The 25,653-nt window shown below is 40.8% G+C and overlaps 1 protein-coding gene and 1 long non-coding RNA gene across 4 annotated transcripts in view; one reads left to right on the forward strand and one right to left on the reverse strand.

Moving 5' to 3' along the window:
- Positions 1-1,208: 1,208 nt before the first annotated feature.
- Positions 1,209-8,277, reverse strand: LOC121486220. Its single transcript, XR_005986572.1, has 3 exons — positions 8,224-8,277; positions 3,492-3,579; positions 1,209-2,746 (listed from the first exon to the last, which is right to left on the reverse strand). It is a non-coding gene; the product is annotated as an uncharacterized LOC121486220 (long non-coding RNA).
- The window catches only part of ZZZ3 (zinc finger ZZ-type containing 3), a 106,336-nt gene continuing 88,893 nt past the window's right edge, over positions 8,211-25,653 (forward strand). For all 3 annotated transcript variants that reach the window (XM_041747043.1, XM_041747042.1, XM_041747044.1), the window contains exon 1: positions 8,211-8,338. The gene's annotated coding sequence lies outside the window, so the exon portion shown is untranslated. The remainder of the gene's footprint in view (positions 8,339-25,653) is intronic.

Consider the following 25,653-nt stretch of genomic DNA (forward strand, 5'->3'; position numbering starts at 1 on the left):
TTGCCCCAAATCACACAGCAAAGAAATAGCAACTAGAGTCAATGTAACTTCATACCAGTGCTATTAATTAATCACCATTATATAATGTCTCCCAATGAATTCTTTTGAAACAGATTATAGGATTAGTCATATTTGGTAGCAGCATTACTATTAGAACAAACTTTGGAATATTATGTCTGGTTAACTGGATCAGAAAGAGGCAATTTCCCTGTATTTTGAAGCTATTCCCCTCTCTGAGAAGTTTGAGTATACTTGTTACCATTTTGAAGGGTTGCAGGTGAGGGGGATTAGGTAAAAAACTATTTCTTTAGGGGAAAAAAACTCAGGCTATTCAAGACTATTTTAATAACACAACTACTACTAATCACTAATGCTGAATTCTTAGCAAATGTTAGGCACTAGGCTAAACATATTTATAGATTCAAATGCCCAAGCACACAAAACTAAGTGTCAGAATTCAAACTCAGATGTGTCTGATTCCAAAATCTGTGCTTCTCTCAGAAGTCACAAGTAAATTTCCAATTAGAAAATCCAATTACTGGGCAGCCCAGGTGGCTCAGCGGTTTAGCACTGCCTTCAGCCCAGGGCCTAGTCCTGGTCCTGGAGACCTGGGATTGAGTCCCATGTCGGGCTCCCTGTGTGGAGCCTACTTCTCCCTTTGCCTGTGTCTCTGCCTCTCTCTCTCTCTCTCTCTGGGTCTCTCATGAATAAATGAATAAAATCTTTAAAAAATCCAATTACTGTTTCTCAGTGACTGCTGTACCAGAAACTTCCCTCTTTATTTTTTTTTTTTAAGATTTTATTTATTTATTCATGAGAGAGAAAGGCACAGACAGGCAGAAGCAGGCTCCATGCAGGGAGCCCGACGTGGGAATCCATCCCAGGTCTCCAGGACCACACCCTGGGCTGAAGGCGGCGCTAAACCGCTGAGCCACCAGGGCTGCCCAAAACTTCCCTCCTTAAACTTGTATGGTACTATTTTATCCATTTTTTTCCTCTGCATATCTGCTTGTTTAGGGAGTTCATTCACTCCCTTGCTTCTAGATACCACTTTATTTTAAAAGTAATCTTTAGATACAATGTGGGGCTTGAACTTAAAACCCCAAGATCAAAAGTCACATGCTCCACTGACTGAGCCAGCCAGGTGCCCCTCAGTTGTCACTTTTTTTTTTTTTTAAAAGATTTTATTTATTTATTTGAGAAGGAGAAAGCAAGCGATCCCTGGACCCTGGGATCATGACCTGAGTGGAAGGCAGATGCTTAAACGACTGAGCCACCCAAGTGCCCCTAGCTGGCATTTCTGTAAAAATGATTCTCAAGTTTGTTTCACTACTTAATAATATCTCTTCTAAACTCTAGTCCCACATTAAGGAGAGCACGTTGATGTAATGAGCACTGGGTATTATATAATACTGATGAATCACTGCTCTCTACCTCTGAAACTAATACATTATATGTTAATTAATTGAATTTAAATTAAACCCAAAACCCTCTAGTCCCAAATTTCTAACTCCATGCCAAATATATCTGCTCATATGTCAGTCACCTGAAACAACAATTTGGAAGAGCAGTATAGCTATTAATCCAGAGCCCAGTGTATTGGTTACTTTTGCTGCAATAATGCTATGTAACAACCACAAAAACTCAGTGGTATACAAAAACATTTAGTTTCCAAGTTTGTGGAGTTCAGCTACTCAGGCCTTGGGTGATCTTGGCTGAGCTCACTCATGTATTTGCAGTCAGTTGGGAGTTGGCTAGGCAGGTCTTGTGACTTTTGGCACTCATTCATTTGAGTGATCAATTGCATTTGACTGACTGTTGGCTGAGCCACAACATTTATCTCCATCAATCATTGTTGGGCTGTTTCTTGTGTCCTTCACCAGGCTAACCCAGGCATGTTCTCTTGGTCATGGCAGAGGAACAAGTTGTTTTCAAGCCTCTGTGTCCTATCTACTAATATCTCATTGGCCAAACCAAGTTATATGGTGCAACCTAGAAACAAGGGAGGCTGGAATAAAATCTACTTTTTGAAAAAATTTTTGTTTATTCATGAGAGAGAGAGAGGCAGAGACATGGGCAGAGGGAGAAGCAGGCTCTTCGCGGGGAGCCCAATGCGGGGCTTGATCCCGGGACTCTAGGATCACACCCTGAGCCAAGGCCGATGCTCAACCGCTGAGCCACTCAGGCGTCCCTAAAATCTACTTTTAGTGAGAGGAACTGCAAAGTGACTTGGCAAAAGGTGTGGATGCAGAGAGATACGAACAATTAAAGCTACTAATGCAGTCAATCTACTGTAGTCAAGTTGCTCACATTTGAATACCGCTCTGCCACTTACTCGCTGTATAACCTTGACAAGTTCCCTGACCTTGGTCTCCTCCTCTGCAAAATGAGTTATCTGCCTTCTTTGGTTGTTGTGAAACAAAATGCTTTAAAACATACAAAGTACATAGTAAATGTCCCTCCCCAATTTGGGGGGCACGTAGTGTGCCTGACAGCACAGTCTACAGGGCTTTTTACCCGTCACCAATGGCAGAAGGTCCAGGATCCCAGTCCACCCCCCTACGTGGCTTTAATCGCTAAGTGGATAATGACTTCAGTAACTCATGCTTGAAGTGTGTACATTTGGCAAAATTATGAAGGCATAATTTGGATAGCAACTATTTAGGTGTAGATTTATCAGATAGGTCCTTTGGGTTTAAGTTCATTCAATTTTCTTTCTCCGCTATGTGGACTGCTGCCGCGGGACCTGTGGACAATGAAGGGGGGACTGTTCATGAATATAGCAGCACGTGTAGTTCTCTAGCAGTAGTTCTGATGCTACTCAGGTTGAAGGCTATCTTTTGTAGGATAACAAAGCCCCCAAAACTTGCTTAAAACAAGGGTATATTATTTTTCGTGACTCTGTGGGTTGTCTGGAGTCTCTCATTGAGTTGGCAGATATGCTGCTGGATGGTCCCAAAGGTTCCGAACATAACTGGGGCCTCGGTGCTGACTGTTGGCTGAGCCACAACATTTATGTCCATCAAGGCCTCTCTATAGGACCTTGTCCTTGAGGACCTCTGCATGTGGCTTCTCCCTAGGATAGCCGGATTTTCCTTGATGAGACTTTAACCTACTTTCCTTGATCCACTATTTGATGGCAGCGGATTCCAAAAGGGCGAAAGAAAATGCTGCAGGCTTCTAAAAGGTTAGGACTGGAACTGACATTCCAGTGTCATTTCTGCTATCTCTGTTGGGAGAGAACTATGTGAGGGCCTGAATACCAGGAGGCAGTTTATTGGGAGACACCAATATAACCATCTAATACATTTGATCAGCCTGGTAAAGCAAGGGGAAGGAAGCAGGAGCGGGTCACACAGTATTTGGTTGTTTCACTTTTAATGATACAAGGATTGAGCTGGGTTCAGATGGTTCCATTATAAACTTCTTCCATTATAAAGTTACTGATCAATTTTTCCACTAGTAGTTTTATCTACTGATGAGTACTATACCTCAATCCATGGTTCCATTACAAGTTGCAAAATGACGATTTTCTCATTCTTGGATTCCTTTTGAGGGACTTTCCCCAAAATCTTCACCCTGTAAACAAATCATAGAAAAAGGAAGGAAAGTGGTTCAGGATCTGTGATGTAACGAACGTTGAAACCAGTAAAAACTTGGTGCTCCTGGGGTCAGTTGGGATCCCGTACTATCTATGGACTGTATCATCGATGGAGGATAGATGGAGGATCATCTGAAGACTTAATAATTCATTCATCATCCTTTTAAATATTTTTAAATCTTTCCTTGTGCTAAATAAAGAGTTTCATCCTGGGCTATGCTGCTTACCTCTTCCAAGTTTATAGAATAGCCTTCAGTCTAGGTGGAGAGATGTTGTCACAAAGAGCCCTACAAAATTAGTTGTTGGATTTACTATAAAGATGCTGTTGAAGATACAGTTCACTATATGACACAGTATTGTTTTGAGAAATTGTGGGACAAATTTATCTTTGGTCTTAGTACTGGGAATAGTACTCCTGAGCAATGGGTTTATTATCCTAGGGATACTGAGACTATCATAATTGATCTTGCTTTTCCTCATTATAACGTCTACCAGAATTAAAGCAAGTGTTCAAGACCCTAGAATATGTATTTTTGTGCATTATTCTTCTGTTTTCTCGTTGCCCAAATTTTCCCATTTTAATTATTTTAAATTTTATTTTGCTTATTGCATTAGTTTTTTTGTAAGCCACATAAGTGTTTTTAGAAATAAGGTATAATTTTTAAAAATATGCCAAATATATTGGTCTTTTGGGTGGTGTACAACATCTTCCCCAAAAGACAGTAAGCATCAAAAGGATTTGTCTTGTTCACTCCCAGTGTTTACCAGTGTGTGGCACAAAATAGGTGGTTGGTAAATTTCTCTAATAAATTAATGTTGACGACTCTTTTTCAAATTACCTCCTCCCCGGTTTGGGGGGGACCATTCTATCCCAGTTTTTCTTTAACTGTTCTGATCCCTTGTTTCTCTTCTATTGTTGTCTTTTTTTTTTTTTTCAGTGCTTCCAAATACTTGAATTTCTCTAGATTTTGTTCTACATTTTCGATTCTTCTCACTCTTTGTGCTCTCCCTGGATAGCCTCATCTAAACCAAGGTTCCAGTTACTACTTGTAGGTTAAAGTCTCACAAATCTATACTTCCAGTTCTGACCTATGGCTTGCATCCCAGACACATAAATTCTGCTGACTCCTGGGCCTTCATTTTGCTGTATGAATTACTCCAAATTCAGCATTCCACTGTCCCTAATGGCAGATATCATTTCCTCCCCTAAACCTGCTCCTACTTCATAGTATTTCCTATGGGCCTCAATGACGTTGCCATCTCCCTAGTCACACAACCCAGGAATCCTAGGCTTGCTTTTTAACATACCAACACATTCAATCGGCTACCCAAATCTTGGGAGATTTAGCCCCCTAAATATCTAGATACATATTTGAATATAAGGGCATTGATCAAACCAGTCATTTATGATAGCATAAAAGTAGGATAGCTTGAATACCCCCAAAGAGAAAAATGGTTGAATAAATTACATAACCATCTCTTGGGGTATCTGAACAATATGACATGGAAAACACGATCTAACGAAAGCAATTAGGATACATTATTTCATATCAGACTTTATATATATATCCGTAGAAAAAGCAGCTTATATTTGGTGATAGTAGTAGTATTGGTAGTAAACAAGTAGTGGTAAGTTCCATCCTCATAAGGGCCTTCACATCATCTCTCCTCTGTTTACTGTTTTTCCTACCCTCTGTCTGCCTAATTCCTAATGCACATTCTTACTTTAGGTCTCATTCAGCCTAAATGTTACTTCCTCAGGAAGTCCTCCCTTTTTCTTCTACCTAAAGACCTTAGAACATGTACTTTGGGGTATATGGACATATTCTCATAGTGATCTGTACTTTTCATTCATGCCGCTTACCAGTTTGAACTTATGTACAGTAGTTGTGTGATTATTTCTTGAATGTCAACCTCTCTCCCTAGACTATAGGATCTGTAAGAGTAGAGTCTATGCTTGCTTTGTTTAGTACTGTTTCTCCAGCACCTTGTATGGCTCCTAGCATGTTTATTAAAAAAGAAAAGAAAAAGAATGAACTACATCAATGGTTTTTCTAAGCATGTTTTGAGGCAGTGCCCTTAAAGGCCACAATGAAGTGGTCTTTCCCCCTTACCTCTTCAGTGTGTGTTCCAAAGACCCCAAAACCCAGGCTCTTGGGGCTACTTATAGTTTCCCTCTCACATCCCTTTGCAATCTCATTCACACAGTTCCCTCAGTTGACAGTAGTCTTTTTTCTCTGCTTTGCAAAACTCATGCTGTAACTTGAATGCCAACCCTTGTAAAAAGCCTTTCCCAAACCTCCTCTGTTCCCACAATATTTATATCTTTGCATAGAACCCCTGCAGTTCAAATTTGGGCAAATTACATAACCTCTCTAAGCCTATTTTCTCATCAGGAAAATGTGAAGAAAGTCACAGGTTGGGTTCTCCAGGAAGCACTTGCATGATTAGTGTGCAGATTAATTAGGAAATACTCTTAGGATCATCATTTATGAGGTTAGGGAAGAACAGGGCAGAGGAAGAAGTCAAGCTGCAATGTAGTCTTAATGGGATGCATCAGCTGATGCAAGTTGTTCTGTAGCAGGATGATGCAACAGAAGTGTCCCAAGTTGAGGTGAGAGGGCTAGTCCTCCTGACAATCCTGACACCACACCACGAGTGGCCCTACACTGATCAGTGGTTGGATGTAGCCTCCTCGGGAAAAGGTGTGACACTGAACACCACCAGGAGGCTTGACAGCTCATGGCTGTCTGTGGGCAACACTCCTGGCTGCTGGGATGGTAAGTCCTTCATTTCTGAAGGTTATCTGGCAAGTACCTTTTGGTGCCCAACATTAATACTATCTCAGGATTGTTGGAAGATTTAAAATAGGAGAAGTGGTAAAAAGTACATAGCATATTGCCTGCCACATAGGACTCCAGAAGAGACGACTGTTGGGGTTGTTACACATAGAACGTGGCTCTGTAAGTGTCTTGTAAGAGCAAGATAGGGAAACCTTATTTTTTTCTGTGACTCTAGACCTAGAACAGGGCCTGGAGCCTATCAGTGAAGGCTTGTTGATGTGTTAATATCAACACAACAATATACCTGTCACATTTTGTCTAGAAGCAGATGTTATTTTGAGCTGAACTCTCAACTAAAACAAAAAGGTCAATGCAAATATTTAATAACATGAAAAAGAAAAGGAGGCACACATATATCCACTTGCCAAAAATAAATAAATAAATAAATAAATAAATAAATAAATAAATAAATAACAAATAATCCAAAGACAAGGAAACAAAAGCAGTGAAGCAGTACGTGACATAGGCAGAAGAGCTCCGGTTGAGATGCCTTCTATCCGTGGATTCTGTATTTTTGGACGATAATTTTCTAGATAATTCTGGATATTTTTCTAATTTCTAGATAATTTTCTAATTTTGGGCAGGGAAGGGGATCTAGCGCCCCTTTTCCACCGCTCGTAAGTGGGGAGACCGTCAATGTAACCGCCAACCCAGAGGAGGTCCCTGTGTCCATCAGTGTTTGTTGGGCTTTAATTCTCCAGCATGACTGATATAGTTTGTTGACACGTTTGCTTTTTTTTTTTTTTTTAAAGACTTTTTATTTATTCATGAGAGATGCAGAGAGAGAGGCAGAGACGCAGGCAGAGGGAGCAGCAGGCCCCACGCAGGGCGCCCGACGCGGGACTCGATCCCGGGTCTCCAGGGTCACGCCCTGGGCTGCAGGCGGCGCTGAACCGCTGCACCACCCGGGCTGCCCTGTTGACGCGCTTTATTAGTAATTTAATTTTTAAAAGTTTATTTATTTAAGTCACGTCTATTCGCCAGCCCGGGCTTACACTCCACCTCGCAACCGCAGTACCAGAAGTTGCTGCTCTTCCGACTCGGGCCGGCCACAAGCCCCTGCCGGCCTGTTTTACTTTATTTCATTCAGTATCTTACTTATCTATTTATTCACGAGAGACCCACATGCAGCGAGAGAGGCAGGGACCCAGGCCGAGGGAGGAGCCGGCTGCCCGCAGGGAGCCCGGCCGGGACTCGACCCCGCATCCCGGGCCCCGGGGCCGCCCCTCAGTCCGCCCCGCCGGGTGCCTGACACGGGCCCGGGGCCGCAGCAACGCGCAGGAGCCACGGAGTCCCCGCGCGGACGGAGCCGGGGACGCGGCCGCTGGGGCCGGGGAGGGCGGGGCTGCGAGCGCGCCCTCCCGGCCCGGTGTCCGCGGAGCCGCAGCCCCGCGCCCCCCGGCCCGGCCCGGCCCGAGCAGCGGCGACCAGGAGGCCGCAGGGGCCCTCAGGCAGGCGCAGCAGCGCGCGGACCGCACGGAGCCCGGCCGCCGTGGGAGCAGCCGCAAGGGCAGGGCGGGGGCCGGCGGGGGCGGCGGGGCAGCGGGGGGCTGCGGCCGGGCCCGCGCACCTGCGGGCGGGTGCGCCCCGCCCCGGCCCCGCCGCCCCGCCCCGCCGCCCGCCGCCCCGCCGCCCCGCCGCCGCGCTGCACGGGCCGCGGCCGCCAGCAGGCGGTGCAGTGAGCGCGGCCGCCCGCCGGCCCCAGCGCGCAGAGAGGAGGGGACCGGAAGGAGCCGCCGCGGCTGCGGGAAGTGGCAGGAGCGGGAGGCGGGGACCCACCTGGAAGCGCCGCGGCGCCGCGGCCGAGCTTCCTGCGGCGGCCCCCGAGCGACGGCCGTGGCGGCGGCGGCGGCGCCTCTGCGAGCGGCCCGCGGCGCCCGGCCCCGCGCGGAAGGTGAGCAGGCGCTCGGGGCACGTGGCGGCGGCGGCGGCGGCGGCGGCGGCGCGGGGCGGGGGGGCGGGCGCGGGGAAGGGAGGGCGCAGGAGGACGGAGCCCCGGGCGCCCTCGGCTCCGGGACCCGGATCGGCCGCCGAGCGCCGGGAGGGGGTGGGCTGGCGGCGGCGGCGGCGGCGGCGGCGGCGGCGGCAAAGCCCCCACGTGGGGCGGGGGTGCGCGCGCACGTGTGCGCGGGCGATAGGGGGGCGGGGAGGGCTCTCGGGAGGACGACCGGCGCGCGCTCGGCTAGCGGCGGCCCACGTGACGCGCACGCCGGGGGCCGCGTGCACGTGACCGGCCGGGAGGCAGGTCGAGGCAGCGGCGTGTGCTCGTGTCTGTGTGGCCTAACCGTAGTCAGTGGAGGCGTTAGGGCTCCGCCACCGCTCTCCTCCTCTGCTCGGGGGTGTAAGGATGACACACAAAAGGCGGAAAAGGCTTTCTGGCATTTGCCCTGTTCTACACGTTCTCCAGCCCGCTGACGAAGCCCTTTTCCAGGTTCCGAAATGCCGATTTCCTCGTCCCGCCATGTTGGTTCTAGAGGGAACTCGCGAGAGGCTAGTGGGTTTGTATCGCGAGATCTCTCGATTCTCGCGGGACCTCGTTGGCAGAGCAGTTGTCCTGGATGGCGAAGCCTTGGGTTCCGGGGGCCTGGGACCCGCAACTCTTTCTGCAAGGCAAGTTGTCAGGGAGGGGCCGGGGGCGAGTGCCTCTTGGTGCCGGGAGACGCGCTAGGTCAGCCCCCCTGAGTCCTGAAGGGAGGACCGGGGCCCCGGTGGGGGCAGCGCCGTCCTCCCCACCCCCCTGCGGGCGCTCCGCCACCTGCCGAAGCGTCTGCGCCCCCCGCCCCGGCCCCCCCGCCCCCCGCCCCGCGCGCTGGTGGTTCCGCCTCCGTCCCGCTCCCGGGAAGCCCGGGGCCGTGGTCGCGCGGTCGGGACGACTCCCTGGGATCCCGCGGCTCCCACTTTGAAACGTTCATGTCAGTTTTTCCCCTCTTGTTGCCATTTTTTGCGAAGAATTCCAGACCTGTTAGCCCCTCCGTCGCTTGCTGCCGCCGCAGCGCCTTTCTCCGCGGGCCCTTCCCCGACGCTTGAAAACTCCTCAGCAGCTTTGCCTTCTGTTTTTTTTGTTGCTGTTTGTTTGTTTGTTTGGCTTTTTTCTCCCCCGCCCTCCGGGCATCGTTTGCTCCCGCTTCCTTGATCCCTGAGAACTTCCTCTTGACTCTTCCTCTGTATTTACGGTCACTTTTGACAGTATTTGGAAGGAGCCCTCCTGCCTCTGACAGCCCCTGACGTCAGAACTGACACGGTTCTTTTCTCCTCTTTCTGCGCGTGGCTGCTGACTCCTGATCCTCATCGATCGGGTCCTGATCGCGGCCCCGGTTAGGGGGTTGCCATCTTTGATGCTCAGAGGCCGGGGGCTTGGGGTCGCGGGGTTTAGGGTGATCGTGGAACGTCTCAAGTCGAAATTTTGGTGGGAACCAAGCTTCTTTTCGTAAACTTCACCGAAAGTTTGCTCTTGGTTTTTCCTTTAAACGAGTTTGACATAAAATTAATTTTTCTCCGACCTTCAGTATCTTAACAAATGAATGTACAGTTTATCTCCCCCCCCGCCCCCCCGTATTCTTTTTTTTTTTTTTATGTATTATAGTCACAGAGAGAGAGAGAGAGAGGCAGAGACACAGGCAGAGGGAGAAGCAGGCTCCATGCACCGGGAGCCCGATGTGGGATTCGATCCCGGGTCTCCAGGATCGCGCCCTGGGCCAAAGGCAGGCGCCAAACCGCTGCGCCACCCAGGGATCCCGCCCGCCCCCCCCCCCATTCTTGAACAGTCTGCGGATTTATTCAGCGTTTGTAGTGGGGAGTTAATCACAAAACGAATCAGATAATTGGGTCATTCGCTCATTAATTTGTCTCCAACTACAAAAGTGTTTGTCTTCACACTACCACAGAGAAGTGTATATCCAGAGTAAAAAGCTCCCTGTCACCGGCCAAGTTGCCTTACTCCGTCTTAAATCTCTGTGACCATTCTTAGCAATAGCTGTGTATTATTCCATGTGTTTTGTGTGTGTGTGTGTGTGTGTGTGTGTGTGTTTTTAAGGAAGACGAAGAAGCGGAGTGGTGTTTTAAGATAACGCTGTCACAACATTAGCAACCAGTAAAAAATTTTCTACCCAGCTAAATATTCATTTAGTGATAATATGCGTATTGTCTTGACAAATATCTGTATATTTGCTTTTATTTATTTAATTTATTATTTTTTTCATATTTGGTTTTTAAAAAATTTGCACACCTTTTTTTTTTTTTTTTTTTGGTGGTTAAGTTTTGTGAAAATACCTTGAGGGATAGCATTATTTCCGTCTTAGAGATTCAGCGTGCTGGTGACTTTGCACCAAAGTGAAATCCATGTAAAATAGGATTTAAAAAGAAATATGTTATCGGTTGAGCTTTATATTTTTATGTTTAGTATCCTGTGTTATATATTTGAGCTTCCTTGTATTGATGCTTATGTTTTGTGATAATTACATATCCTGAGTTCTCACCCAAATATGTATGTAGGAGTTTTTCAGAAGTTTTGAAAGTTATCAGAATTGTTCTGACTGCAATGTAATGAGCTCAGAAGGAGAGTGGTAGGTAGATCAGTAGTTAATACAAACAAACCTACATACCCTCGGAAGTTGCTAAGCAGCAGTTTGTGATTGTTTTTTGTATTTTTTTTCCCCAAAACTTACCAGCAGTATTATTTATCAGTCCCATCAGAGTGACTCCACTCTTCTTGGACAGTGTGGTTTTCTGCTGTAACAGTTCAAGTAGGAAAGTTGAGAAATGAAAGTGAGTGTTGAGAAGGGTGTGATGTGGGAAAGAGGAGGAGACGTGGGGCTTTGTAGTTGGATATGGAGATGGAATTGGAGAGGTTGCACAGGAAAGACAGGATGGTGGAAGTTTGACAGAGCCAGGTCTAGGCAGGTTCATGATGGTTGGAGGGCCAACTGAGTTGACCAGGATATGGAATCTGTAATTTCAGGCAATTTTTTCCTCTTAAAAAGCTTTTTAAAGGTTTTTAGTTAATCTCAGCAATTGGTTAATATCACTTGTCATAAAAAGTCAGCAGCTGAATTTAATTGAGATTTTGTGAATTCTTTAGGTAATGCTCTCTTGTTAAGTAATGTTGAGGACTTTTTATTATTTTTAGAAGTTGGAAATTGTGAAAATGACAATGGACTCAAAGGTCACAGTTCTATAATGGCCTTTGCAAAGGTATCTACCAAGTTTTACTTGGTAGTTAGGCCTTAGGTAGTTTCCATGTGCATCTGATCCCTGTGATAGTAGTTTCTTGCAACTTTGTTTTATAGTCTGTTTTTGGTAGTGGATTTTGGGGATTACCAGTTTTTTAGAGATTGGTACTTATCTTGAGGTGCTGGATGGAAATGTACTGAGAAAAATCTAAGAAGAGGCATGTATCTTAACATGATTTGAGTTTGCTTGAGTAAAACTTAAATAACCAAGAAATTTTATTTTCCCTTTTCTCAATTATTAACTGTCATAAAAGTGATCTGTGAGAGCCGATGAACTTCAGTGATCAGAGGAAAATAACAGTGATAATTACAGTACTGATCTGTTCTCACTTGGATTTTTTCTTGGGATCTGACTCAAAGCTAATTTCCAGTCCTATAACTTTGTAAAGTATATGGTGTGATACTTATGTTACATGTTAGTGATATCAAGAATATAAATTTTGTTTCTCACTTTTTGAATCAGTGTCCAAGAGAGATTACAGGAAATTACTTGACTTAAAATATCAGTGAAAAAAAAAAATCAGTGAAAATATGTTGCAGGTGCGTTTTAAAAAGATCTAATTTCATGTGAAAATTCAGTCTATTTAACTGCAAGGAATATTTGCTGGAAGACTTTTTGATTTTTAAAGTAGTATTTAATATAAATGTGGTATACATTGTGGTACAAATTTCTGTAGCTAATACTCTGATAACCACTGTAATTATACTTTAAAAACACTGATCAGTATTTCCTAAAGTCTGTAAGTGTTGACTTTTAACACCGTAGAAGTATAGACTTTGCTATTTTATTTTGTCTTTCTCACCTCTGTTTTTTTTTTCTTTTCAGCTGTTCTCATTTAGGTAGGTAATTTTTGTCTTGTCAGAGACAATTGAGTTCAGTAACTTTCCCTGAGGAGATTATCACACTATTTAGTTATTATTATTTATAATATTATTAGGAACTCCATTATAAGTTATATTCGGTAATTCAACGGATACTTTTTGAGTGTAAATGATCTCAGCCATTTGAAACAGCAGGAAATCTGAGCCTTCACAATAACTGTAATCAAGTACCATAAGCCTATGCTCTTTCTTCAGAAACTCCTAAGTGGAGTAAATACATTTTGCAGCGCCAACAGGGTTAGTTATCTGATTTTTTTTAGCTCACAGATGATAATCCACAGGATTGGCCATTGAAGTTAGGCACACTGACGGCTGAAGTGTCATTTTTATTTCAAGGGGAAAGGAAGAAAAGCTTTTTAAAAATAGATGGAACTATAGAAGAATTGTGTTTTAAGGCCATTGCATAGAGACATACAGTCCTATTATTAACTTCTGAGGGAATCACAATATTGCAGAGCAGTATGGTACATGGTGTGTTTCACGATGACCTTAATCATAAACAGACTTTTATTCTATGTACTGTGTTTAAGGAAGTAAGGAATTGGTGTCTTTTTAAAAGATTGCTATGAGTAAATGTTTTCAAAGCTTTGTTAATTAATGCTTTTCAGTTTTCTGGAAAATTGACTTACAGAACTCATCTCGTAATACCAAATAAAAATGATGCTGTTGTGTATGGCATTTCCTTTGTTTTATTTTATTGCTTTTCTCAATTTCCTTATTTATTATTCAAGGGATTACCTCCCAAATAAGGCTCTGTTACATTTAATATTTGATACCAGTGATAAGCAGTTGTGTAAAGACTAGCACCTTTATTAATAAAGGAATTTTCAAGCAAATCGTTAGAATTAGTCAATGACCTGTTTGTGTAATTCAGTTCTATAGTTTTGAACCCTGATAATGAGTCTCCATCTTTAGCCCTGATGAGTGTCCTGAGGTGAGAAATGTTTCATCTTGTAGTGAATTTTCTTTGTTGCTTTGCTTGCTTTTTGTCTTTTAATATGTTAATTTAAGCCATTTTCTCTATTCCTGGTAGAGTAATGGTAGATAGTATTTGATTTAAGTATAAACTGTGTTGTGTGTGTTTTAATGACTTTAACGGCTGGCTTGAGGATTTTAAGTCTAGGAATTACTATAACCATATTAACATTTTGATATATTTCTTACATTATTTAAAAGATACACCTTTTATATACTTGCAAATAAAACATTTAATACCATGTTCTGCTTTCTAACCTAAGGTAACATTTTTCCATTCTCACAATAAGTCTTCATAACCAAAATAACAAATGGTTGTATGATGCTTATGTGTAGATGTATCATTCCCCTTGCTAATTTTTTGCATATATAAATAACAGCATGAAGAATGTTTTTATACATATTTTCTTGCATATAGTATTCTCATATATTGCCAACACCACAAATTCTTAGGTGTGTTTTTAAAGGCTTTTAGAACATATTTGTCACACTATTTACCAAAAGGATCAATTTATGTTCATGTTGAAGTGGCTGTTGCTCTATATCTCTTTAGTAAGTATTATTTATAAAAACTTCATAAGGTATAACCTATGCCACTTTATTTTTAGATTACTCCTAAGGTGAAACATTATGTTTAATAGATGTATTTTGTTTGTGAATTTAGATGAACAATTTCGAAATTAATGTAATCAAATCTTTTGACCTAATTTTGTTCTATTGAACTTCTGAAATTCCTCCTCTGGAAATGTAATAAATAAACAATACTGATTTAATACTGTCTCCTTTAGTTTTTCTAAATTAGACCTAAATAAATTTAACTATTTACCTCATCTGGTATTGGTGTGAAGTGAGAATATGAATGTTTTCCTCCAAATTGGTAATTATCTCAACTATGTTAAGTAATCTTTAATTTTCTCATTGTTTTGTGTTTCATTTTTATATTTTAAATACTTTTTACTTTATTACAATCTTTAAAATAATATTAGTATTGTTTTTTCGATTATTCCCTGCAGCACATCTGTCTTTTGATCTGGTGTCATTTTATTGTGATACTTGTTTTGGTATTGATTTTTAAGAACACTTTACAAATTGAGGATAATAAAGCTCATTCTGTACAAAACACTGTTTTATAATTCGTTTTCTTGTCAGCCAAAATTCTAAATTCTTTTCCCATACCACAGAATTTAGTAGGATTAAATGAAGTAATTTCTCCTTTCTTTTTTTTCAAGATTTTATTTTTAAGCAATCTCCACATCCAGTGTGGGGCTTGAACTCTCAACCCTGACATCAAGAGTTGCATGCTCTATAGACTGAGCCAGCCAGGTCCCCCTCTCCTTTCCTGAGTGGACAAAACAGAGCACAGTATTAGAGGCTACTTAAAGAGAAAAACTACTTCAGTAGATTTTTGTGGTATTAGAAACAAACTGCCGGGATCAACAGTTTAGGATGGTGTTTCTTTTATTAAATAGTGATGTATAGTTTAACATCATATCTCTCTAATCTATTTAATGAAGAAGTGCTGATTGGCAGTGCTAAGACTCTACTTACAGAATCACAATATCTTTCTTCAGCTGTTAAGAACAGTAGTGTGGTGCATGTACTGACATTTAACGATGAATAATTTAAGGAATTCCAGGTGAGCATTAGTGAGGCCATCCATGCCAAGAGCATTTTTAATATCAGAAGTTGGTATTGTTTATGGGGGTGTTTTTTTTCTTTGCGAAATAATTATTGAAGATCTTAAAATAATTTTTAAAAAACCATATTTTTACTTATTTACAGTTTAAAACTGTGGAAGTCCCAAAGGTATTTGCTAAATAATGACTAACATGTTCTGTTGTTTACAGATTTGTATGATTACATTAATGCTAGGAAGAAAAACCAGATTAACTTTGTGACTGTGAAATCATAATAAATATTTGAAAAAAATGTGTGTCTGTGCTTGGGGATCACATAAAGAGAATTGCAGGTGAAGAGCTTGATGGGATGGATTTCTTTCTACCTTGGATTGGAATGAGATTTAAAGGATTGGAACAAAATTTATACCTTTTATCACTACTGGAATTCTGCTTACTTCCTGAGGGATGAGTTGATCTTGCAAAATGGCATGAAGTGGTCGAGGAGATCATAATTGCTAATTGTATTCTGGCAGTTATTTATGCCTTTCTTACTAGTTTTTTTTCTTTTTTAAAATTGGTCAAAAGCTTAAGGAAAACATCCTGCAGTTCTTATACATGTCCCCATTAGAAAGCAGATCTATTGTGTTTCAGAAATAAGGTGAAATAGTCCATTTTTTTTTTAGCTTGGCAATTTTATAGAGGGCGGTGCCAAGATTTTTTTCTCCTGAGAAAGGTGTGTGTTTGTGAGATATATCTACTGATAGCCCTTGAGGAACTTTGCAATACTTCTATATCTTAACTGTACTCACACCAAACCTGTAATTCTTAATTTGTACTGTCTACACTAAATATAAATTTTTAATGTTTGTTTTTGCACTAATGTTTCTTTTTCTGAGGGAGAAATGTCCCTTAATTGTTCCCTGCTTTAAAAAAAATGCAAATATAATTACAGTATAATATAGGAAGTTCTCATAAGTGTACAATTCAGTGAATTTTACGATGTAAATATACCTGTGTAATCATTACTAAGAACAGTATCAAAATCTCAGAAACTGTTCTTGTGTCCTGTTGTCATTAACATTACCCCCCATCCCATGGGAAACCACTGTTTTGATGTCTAGTACCATAGAATAATTTTGTCTGCTTTTGAACCTTAGTTTTGTTTATCAGCATTACTGCATTTTTATCCTGCTTTAGAAATCCTAGAACTCAATGTAATTTATACCTGGAGATTTTAGCACTTTGACTTAGACATTTTTCCCATTGCATTCATGATTTTGAGAACTCTTGGAAGGGGACATCAAAGAAATTGTGTGGTAGACTCTGTGTTTTAGTGTTCTTTGGTCAAGTAGGATACTTTTAATTTCTGTCATTGATTGGCCTACAACAGTACTTCAGTCTTTCCCCCCACTCCCTTAATAATTTTGTTTTGTACACTTTGGTACCGCATTCCTGACCAGCTAATGGCTTTTTGGACTTTTATCCTATGACTTGGCAGCTTTCTTTTCATTCTTTGAATTCCTTTCAAGCAGTGATTCCTATTCTAATTTTTATGACAGAAACCCTGTGGTATCCTCCTCTGTTATTTTAAAGAATATTGTGAGCATTCCTACCTCAAGGAAAAAGTCCCAGTTTGTTGAAGCCATTTTACTTTTAAGGTGTTTATTTTATATTTATGAACAGTGTAACATTGTGGTGTGCATTTTATAAAATCAAGTTACAGGCTACAAAACAATGGAAAATCAGGTAAAAGCCTTACCTAGTTTATATACCCTTTCAGGCTGGCTTCAAATGAGTGCAACTTTCTTTTTTTTTTTTTTTTTAAGATTTTTAAAAAATTTATTTATTCATGAGAGACACAGAAAGAGAGAGAGGCAGAGACACAGGCAGAAGGAGAAGCAGGCTCCATGCAGGGAGCCTGATGTGGAACTCTATCCCGGGTCTCCAGGATCAGGCCCTGGGCTGAAGGCAGCGCTAAACCGCTGAGCAAATTCACCCCTTCTATTCTCTACCCCTCCATTCACTCTTTTACTTTTAAAGAAAGGCGTAATGAAAGATTTATTGTTGTGGTCCTTTACATAATTTTTCTTTCCATATATTGTTGTTCAAGAATAAGAGTAACATGCACCTATATTTTGGACTCCAGTGATTTTTTTTTGTCTTTGTTGAGCTTTTGTAGAAATTAAGTGTTACACAAAGTTTTAGCCTGATTTCTTAAGTTACCTTTTTGCCCTGAGATTTAAAATGCCTGACTTTGAGGGAACATCATGATACAGGAGAACATTATCTCATGGAATGAAGGAGAGAGTAACTGACTTTTATAACTGTTAAAGAGTTACCACTAAATTTGAATAAATGCTGTTCTTACTTGGGCAAAGGAGTCAGGACATTTTCCAGTTTGACTTAAGCCACATATATAGGTAGATACTTTTCTTTCTTTTTAAAGATTTTATTTATTTGATAGAGCACAAGAAGGGGGAGTGGCAGGCAGAGGGAGAGCCAGAAGCAGGCTCCCTAGCTGAGCAGAGAGCCTGACATAGGGCTCGATCCCATCACCTGAGCTGAAGGCAGGCACATGCTTAACTGACTGAGCCACCCAGGCATCCCTCAGCTCAGGTCTTAGTCTTAGGGTTGTGGATCCTGAGTTCAAGCCCCACCTTGAGCTCCCCATAGAGCCCAGTTAAAAAATAGTTGGGGTGCCTGGCTGGCTCAAATGTAGATCTCAGGGTTGTTAAGTTCAAGGCCCACCTTGGGCATAGAGCTTACTTTAAAAAAAAAAAAAAGTAATATAGGTTAAGAGTTACTGAACATTTTCTGTGTGCTAGATACATTAATATTCTGTATTCACTATTATTTAGTCTTTTCAAGGACCTGGTAAGGATAGTTTCTGTTACCCTCAATCCACAATGAGCAGTTTGAAGTAGAGGCTATATATCTTGACTGCCACAGGATGCCGGATGCAGTGATACGAACCTGAGCATTCAAATTCTGCTTTTGGAGTGAAGTGTTATAGGACCATTTATGTGGGTTTATGTTTTCTTTCCTTGATCCAGTATCACAGTATATATTTTATTTATTTGAGAAAGAGAAAGAGTGCGTGCAAGAGAGCGCATGGGCAGGGTGGAGAGGGAGAAGCAGGCTCCCTGCAAGCAGGGGCATGGGGCTCGATCCCAGGATTCTGGGATCATGATCTGAGCTGAAGGCAGCCGCTTAAGCGACTGAGCCACCCAGGTGCCCCCCAAAATACAAGTGTCTTAAATTTATTCACCAGGGTGTTACTTATCCAAATTGTCCCCTTATACATTTTGTTCTTACGTATACTTTTAATAAGGCAGCTTTTTAAAAAAATTTTTTTAAAGATTATTTTATTCACGAGAGACAGAGAGAGGCAGAGGGAGAAGCAGGCTCCATGCAGGGAGCCTAACGTGGGACTCAATCCCAGGCCTCCAGGATCACGCCCTGGGACCGAAGGTGGTGCTAAACCTCTGAGCCACCGGAGCTGCCCATAATAAGGCAGCTTTTAGTGGTTTGTGTGTCAGGTGAAATTTTGCACAGTGACAAGTGTCCTACATTCAACAACCATATTTATTAAAGAGGACCACAATGTATTTCAGAACCTAGAGGCCCCATTGTGTTAAAATTGAACTTTTTAGTTCAATTTCAAGTAAGAAATGAAGATTTGCAGAATATATCTAAATGGTGGTGTTAATTTCAAGGTAATATAAGGAACATGCTGGTCTTCTTATAAATTATAGAGGATTTCTGAGTCATTGTTTTGAGTGTACGGTTCGTAACTTTTAGTAAATTTACAGTGGTTTGCAATTAACTCCATAGTCCAGTTATAGGATATTTTCTTCAAAAGATTTCTTTTGCCTATTTTAAGTCATTCTCACCTTTAGCCTATTATAGATTTTTTAAAAAATCAGCTGGTATATTTTATTTATTTTTTAAGTGTTTTTTTTTTTAAATTTTTTTTATTATTCATGAGAGACCAAGAAAGAGTGGCGGGGGGTGGGGGGCGTGTGGGGGGTGCAGAGAGGCAGAGACAGAAGCAGGCTTCGTGCAGGGAGCCTGATGTGGGACTCGATCCCAGGCCTCCAGGATCACACTCTGGGGTGAAGGCAGGTGCTAAACCGCTGAGCCACCCAGGCATCCCCAGCTGGTATATTTTAGCAGTCCTTCATTATAATACCTAACTACAGCATGGGCTGCTTATAGGGGCAGCCCAAGTGGCTCAGTGGTTTAGCGCCACCTTCGGTCCAGGGCCTGATCCTGGACATCTGGGATCGAGTCCCATGTCAGACTCCCTGCATGGAGCCTGCTTTTCCCTCTGCCTGTGTCTCTGCCTCTCCCTCTCTGTCTCTCTTGAATAAATAAATAAATAAAATCATAAAAAAAACCCTGCTTATAAACCTTAATGCATAAGCCTTTCTTTTTTAACTTTTAAGAACCCCCCCAAAAATAAAATATTAAATATTTATTTAATAAATAAATAATTTTTTTCTATTTAAATAGAAATATTAGTATTTCTAATTGAATAGATTAAATCTCTTTTCCTGTAATACTTTTCTCATATATTTGCGTGGCTTGCTCCCTTACTTAGAATCACATGTCATCTGGTGTAGAGAGGTTTTTTTCTGAAGAGGGAGTTTCCAAGAGGTATCATTTACATAGTCTTGTGTGGATGGTGCTGATGTTACCTTCATTATGCCGTATAACATAGGACCTCTTTCCTATAAATTCCTTGGTTTTATTTTTCTTTATAGTAATTATCATAACTGATATTAAAATATAAGATCCATGAAGATTGGAATTATGTTCGCTGGTTTAGTTCTCAGAGTCTGGAATGATGCCTTGTTCATGGTGTATGCTCAAGTGACTGTTGAATGAATGAATTTATACTGTAAAGTACTTGGAACAATGTTGGGCACTAGGAGAATGTTCTTTGAAAAAAAGTACTCTGAATTTTATCTGTTAGTACTACTGCTGCTTCATTATATTCTTCACATGTATAACATACTGGATTTTATGTTTTAGCACTTCATATGCCTTATGGATTACTATAAAATTTCAACAAGCAGGACTTTCTCAAATACCTGAAACTTTTAAAGTTAATGAATACAACTTGTAAATACAGTGAGTCACAAGTTCTCTTAAAACATTCCAGTATTGCTTATTAACCAAACCAAATATACTCACACCTTTAAATTTGTTAGTTACCATTTTATTTATATGTTTTAGGGAGCAGGAGAGAGAGAGAGAGAGAGAGAGAGAGTGTGAGTCTGGGGAGGGCCAAAGGGAGAGGGAGAGAAAATCTCAGACCAGCTGAGCACAGAGCCCGACTTGGGGCTCGATCTCACAACCCTGAGATCATGACTGAGCTGAAACCAAAAGCTGATGATTAATTAGCCACTCAGGTGCCCTAGTCAGTTACCATTTTTGAAAAACATTTATTTTTCATGAGAGACACAGAGAGTCAGAGACACAGGCAGAGGGAGCAGCAGGCTCCCTGTGGGGAGTCTGATGCAGGACTTGATCCCAGGACTCCAGGATCCTGACCTGAGACCAAGGCAGATGCTCAACCACTGAGCTAGCCCCCTGTCAGTTACCATTTTAAATTTAGAATCATAAGGCTATCGTTCTATAGGGTTAAAATTCCTTAAACATTACAAAAATGTCAAAAAATATGTAGGATAGCTTTAAAACCTAACAGACATTGATATCGTGGGATTGACATACTTAATTTCAATATTTAGTTCTAGTTCATCTTGGAGGTTGGATAGTCATTTAAGGAAATAGTTTTGTTGTCTCAAGGAAGTTGAAATTTCTGTGACACAGTGTATGAGCACAGATCAGTTACCATCTTTTGACAGGCTAATAATCAGCCCTACATTGGCCTGTGGAGCTGCCTTTGTCCAGGTGGTTTTTTTTAAGCCACAGAGGGGGTATATGGAACCTTTAACACTCGTCCCAATGATAACTGAGGCACTCCAAGACAGTGCCCTTTTGATTTCTTCTGAATTCTAAGGTTAAGGCCTTCTGTAAATTTTTTTGTGACTGCTTTTAACTGCATTGCCTGAACAAGTTCTGTAAACCCCATCCACGTTGCTTCACCACTTGATTAGATTCCAAGAATCTTTTCTACCTATCTGGCTGATGCTGCATAGATTTTAGATGATCTAAGTGACACAAAGGAACTGAGAGGTGGTGATAGCTTTTGTTAATTTGTGGTGACTCAAAGTATGTGACAAGACTAGAAACAGACTTAAGATCTTATTTTTACAAAAGAAAATAGTGGTGGGACGCCTGGTGAGGATCCAACTCTTGGTTTTGGCTCAGGTCCTGATCTCAGGGACCTGAGATTGAGCCCCACCTAGGGCTCCAAGCTCTGCAAAGTCTGCTTGAGACTCTTCCTCTGCCCCTCCCTGCTGTGTGTGGATAAGTGCGTGCACACACACACTCTCTAAATAAATCTTGTAAAAGAGCAAGAAAATAGTGGTTTTACAAATCACTTTCCATCCTTGGAGGTGAGGTAGAAAGATAGAGCTTGCTTATCAGCCTCAGGAATACTACATTAAGAGGCATAAAATAACCTTTCTCAAAAAGGGGAGCGTCTGACTGGCTCAGTTGGTGAGCATGTGGCTTAATCTTGAGGTTGTAAATCCAAGCCCCACATTCGATGTGGAGATTACTTAAAAAAAAACAAAAAACAAAAAAACAACAACCAAAAAACCTTTAAATGTGTTAAAAAGGGATCAGTGTCAAATTTAGAGATATATCTAAGAAAAAGACTTTCTGTTCTTGTTCTTTTTAATATTTTATGCTTTGGATAAATACGCAGTTGTGTTATAAAATTTCAGAACGACTCACTGACAGGGATAGATATAACTAAAGCAACTTTAAAAATTTTGCCTGAAACTACAGGCAGGGACTTACGGTGTAAGTTGCTTAAAAGTGAAGAATTTAAACAAATACGGAATTCAGATTTTTAAAAATTGTATAAGCAGAATTCTCTCTTCAATTCACCAATTTTAAGGCACTGTACCACTAGAATAAAAAATGAATTGCACTGCTTTAAGGAGCCTATAATCAGGGAATATAGACATACAAAACTGCATTATAAATTCTGTGCTAGAAGAATTAAGCCTTACAGGAGCAAAAGAGAAGTTAGTTAATTCTGATGGGTCATGAATTGGGCTTTGAGGAAGAGTTTTCCATTGAAGATGGGGGGAAATCATTATCTTTTAAAGTTTTTTTAATTGGGAGACTGAAAAAATCAGAATGAGGGCTGGGTTTATTAAAACAGTTAGTTATATTGTGAACAGATAAAAGGATAGATGTAGGGGCACCTGGGTGGCTCAGTCAGGCATCTGCCTTTGGCTCTGGTCATGATCCAAGGGTCCTGTCCCCAACCACCCTGCTCAGCAGGGAGCCAGCTGCTTCCTCTTCTTCTCCCTCTACCTGCTGCTCCCTCTGCTTGTGCTCTCTCTAAATAAATAAATAAATCTTGAAATAAAAAAAAATAGATTGTAATTGCAGACTAATTAGACTGTTATTAAGATAGGGTGACAATGACCTGAACTGGAGCAATAACAATGGGACAGAAAGAAAAGTTAGTTCTTTTCAAGACATTTTAGAAGAATAATTTGTTGATCCTATATTGATGGGGAAAGAAAAGAGTTAAAATGTCTGAAAGTTTTTTGGCTTCGGTGATTAGATATTTTTTATTGAGATTGTTGAGTTAGAGAGGAGATAATATTTTGGGGGTAGGAAGAAAATGATTGAAGATTTGTACTTTTTGAATAAAGGGTACTTTTGGAACCTCTAGATTGGGAGCACAGGAAATGGTAGATTGAAGTTTGGGGTGGAGATTGGGTCTAGAGATATAAAAGTTTATAGGTTATTATAACTCAAATTATTTTAATGACTTTACCTGTGGAGAGGGGATAAAAAAACGGATATCCACATTTTGGGGAGTGCAGAGGAGTCACAATGCCTGTGGAAATGGAGGGGAGAAAACTTGGAAAATTAATCTCAGAGGTAAGAGGAAAACTAGAAGAAAATGGAGGTCAAAGATGGGAGATCCAAAGTAAGGAGGGAATTGATGACTTGGTTAAAAGCTTCGAAGGGATTTAAATTGTATAGGGACTTCCCCCAAACTTTTGTGTTGGGGGAATAACTAGTTGGATTTGGTAGAGACTTTTAGAGGAGTTGGATTTTGTATGATCTCAGAGATCCAATGGTTTGTTGCTTTTTGAAGAAAAAAAAACCAACAGAATACCAGGCTGCGTTGATTGGTCTCTATTGTTGTACCTCTGCTGTAAATGTAGTTTTCTGGCTTCTTGCTTGTACTACTCTTAGTTTCAGAATGTAATTAACTTTTAAAAACTTTCTTGTTGACCTATAACACGTACATATGTAAACCATTATCATTATTAAATGTATAGCCCAGTGAGTTTTCAGAACCTTGAACGCTCCCCAGGTAGCCAGCAGCAAGAGCAAGAAAGAACATGAGCAGCGCCTTCTTCACTTTCTACTCCTCACCCTAGGGTGATCTTCATCCTGATTTTTGACAGCATAGTTTCTTTGACTCAAACTTTATGGAAATGGTGTCATGTGTTAATTTTTGAGAGATTTTAAACCTAAATATTTTTACTATTATGAAATTATAGAGTCCTAAAATTTTTATCATCAAAATTTAGATCATCTTGCTTGTGTGATTATTTTAATATGTGAGTCTGTACTGACTTTTTCATTGATTTTTAGAAAGTTCCATAGCTCTGTATGAAGAAATTGATGCAGAAATTACATTAATTCAGTGCTCACTTTGGTAGCACGTATACTTAAAAAAACTGAACTGAAATTATATTAATTTATTCTGGAAAAGGATAAAACTTTTTTTAGTGAAAAATTTTTTTAAAAATCCTCAAAAGTGTCTTAGAAAGGATTTAATTTGGAATATCCAATTTACATATCTTCTATAAGATTTTGGTGTTTTTATTTTCTGATGAATATACTGATTGGGAAAAGGGGTCTCGTAGAATGAAGGATCTAATGAGAGAAAGGACTCTAGTGGTATTTGGTATTAAAACCAGGGCAGCCCGGGTGGCTCAGCAGTTTAGCGCCGCCTTCGGCCCAGGGCGTGATCCTGGAGTCCTGGGATCGAGTCTCGCATCGGGCTCCCTGCATGGAGCCTGCTTCTCCTGCCTGTGTCTCTGCCTCTCTCTCTCTCTCTCTGTCTCTCATGAATAAAATTAAAAAAAAAAAAAATATATATATATATATATCTTTCCCTGATAAGGGAAGGGAACAAAGAACTCTTACAGTAGGGAGGCTTGATGACACTTAGCATCTTTTTATGTCCTGTGTTCCTTGGTAAATAATGTTTTCCACTATGAGTTTTCTTACCATGGAAAGTTGGGCCATGCACTTAAAACAGTGGAATGAAGTGGCATTTTTGGCAATGTTTCCTAAGAGAGATGTTTAATCTGAAGTTCTTATAATCAGGTTTTGGAATTTGGCATCTGTGTATTTCTCTGATTACTACCTCAAATATAAAATTACACTTTTTTTGATACAAAAATTTTCCTTAGCTGGAATTTTTTTTCCTTAGATAAATTGAAATATCTGAGAATCCGCATTTATAACCCTTCTATAGCCTTGAACAGAATATCTAAATTTACCTTGTTAGAGTTTCTAGAAAATGTTCCTTTTAACCTTTATTGATTTCTGCTATATTAATGATTTATGACTTACTGTCTTCAGGTTTAATTTTTTTTAAGGTCTAGCTTATTTTTAAAGATTTTATTTATTTATTTGATGGGGGGTGGTAAGGGGAGGAGGAGTAGAGGGAGAGTGACAGGCTGACTCAGTGCTGGGGCATGGGGCATGATCTCACAACCCTGAGATCATGACCTGAGCCGAAATCAAGAGTCAGATGCTTAGCCAACTGAGGCACTCAGGTGCCTCAAATACAGCTTTATTTTAAAAGCAACCTGATGGTCTCCCATTAGGGGACTAAAAAAAGTCATATCTTGTGACCCAGTTAGTCTGTTTTGAAGAAGTAATTAGGAATGCAGACGTATAATGTACAAGGATGTTAATCAGAGAGTTACTTCTAATAAACAGTAAAATATCAGAAGCAGCCTAAGTGCCCTAAGAGAATGGATATAGTTAAATTGGTGACTACTTATAAGGCTTTTATTATAGCTATTATCGGTTTTAGGACTTTAATCATGTTAAGTGGAGTAGGGAGAGGGAGGGAGGCAGGATGCAAAAAGTAAATGTGTATATGTGAATTTTGATTTAAAAGTGCACAGATAAATAAGAATTGAAGGGAATGTACCAGTATGTTAAGTTGAAATGGGTAAGCTATGTTTGCATTTTATATTAAGGACATCTCTAATAATGATTGTATAATAATTATTTCATAAATATGTTTTGGGCATCAAGTTTGAGAGTAGGCTCTGGATTATAAAAGTGAAGAAAATAGGTAAGTCCTTCTA

This window comes from Vulpes lagopus, chromosome 3, assembly GCF_018345385.1.
Source record: "Vulpes lagopus strain Blue_001 chromosome 3, ASM1834538v1, whole genome shotgun sequence".
In the NCBI taxonomy this organism is placed as follows: Eukaryota; Metazoa; Chordata; class Mammalia; order Carnivora; family Canidae; genus Vulpes; species Vulpes lagopus.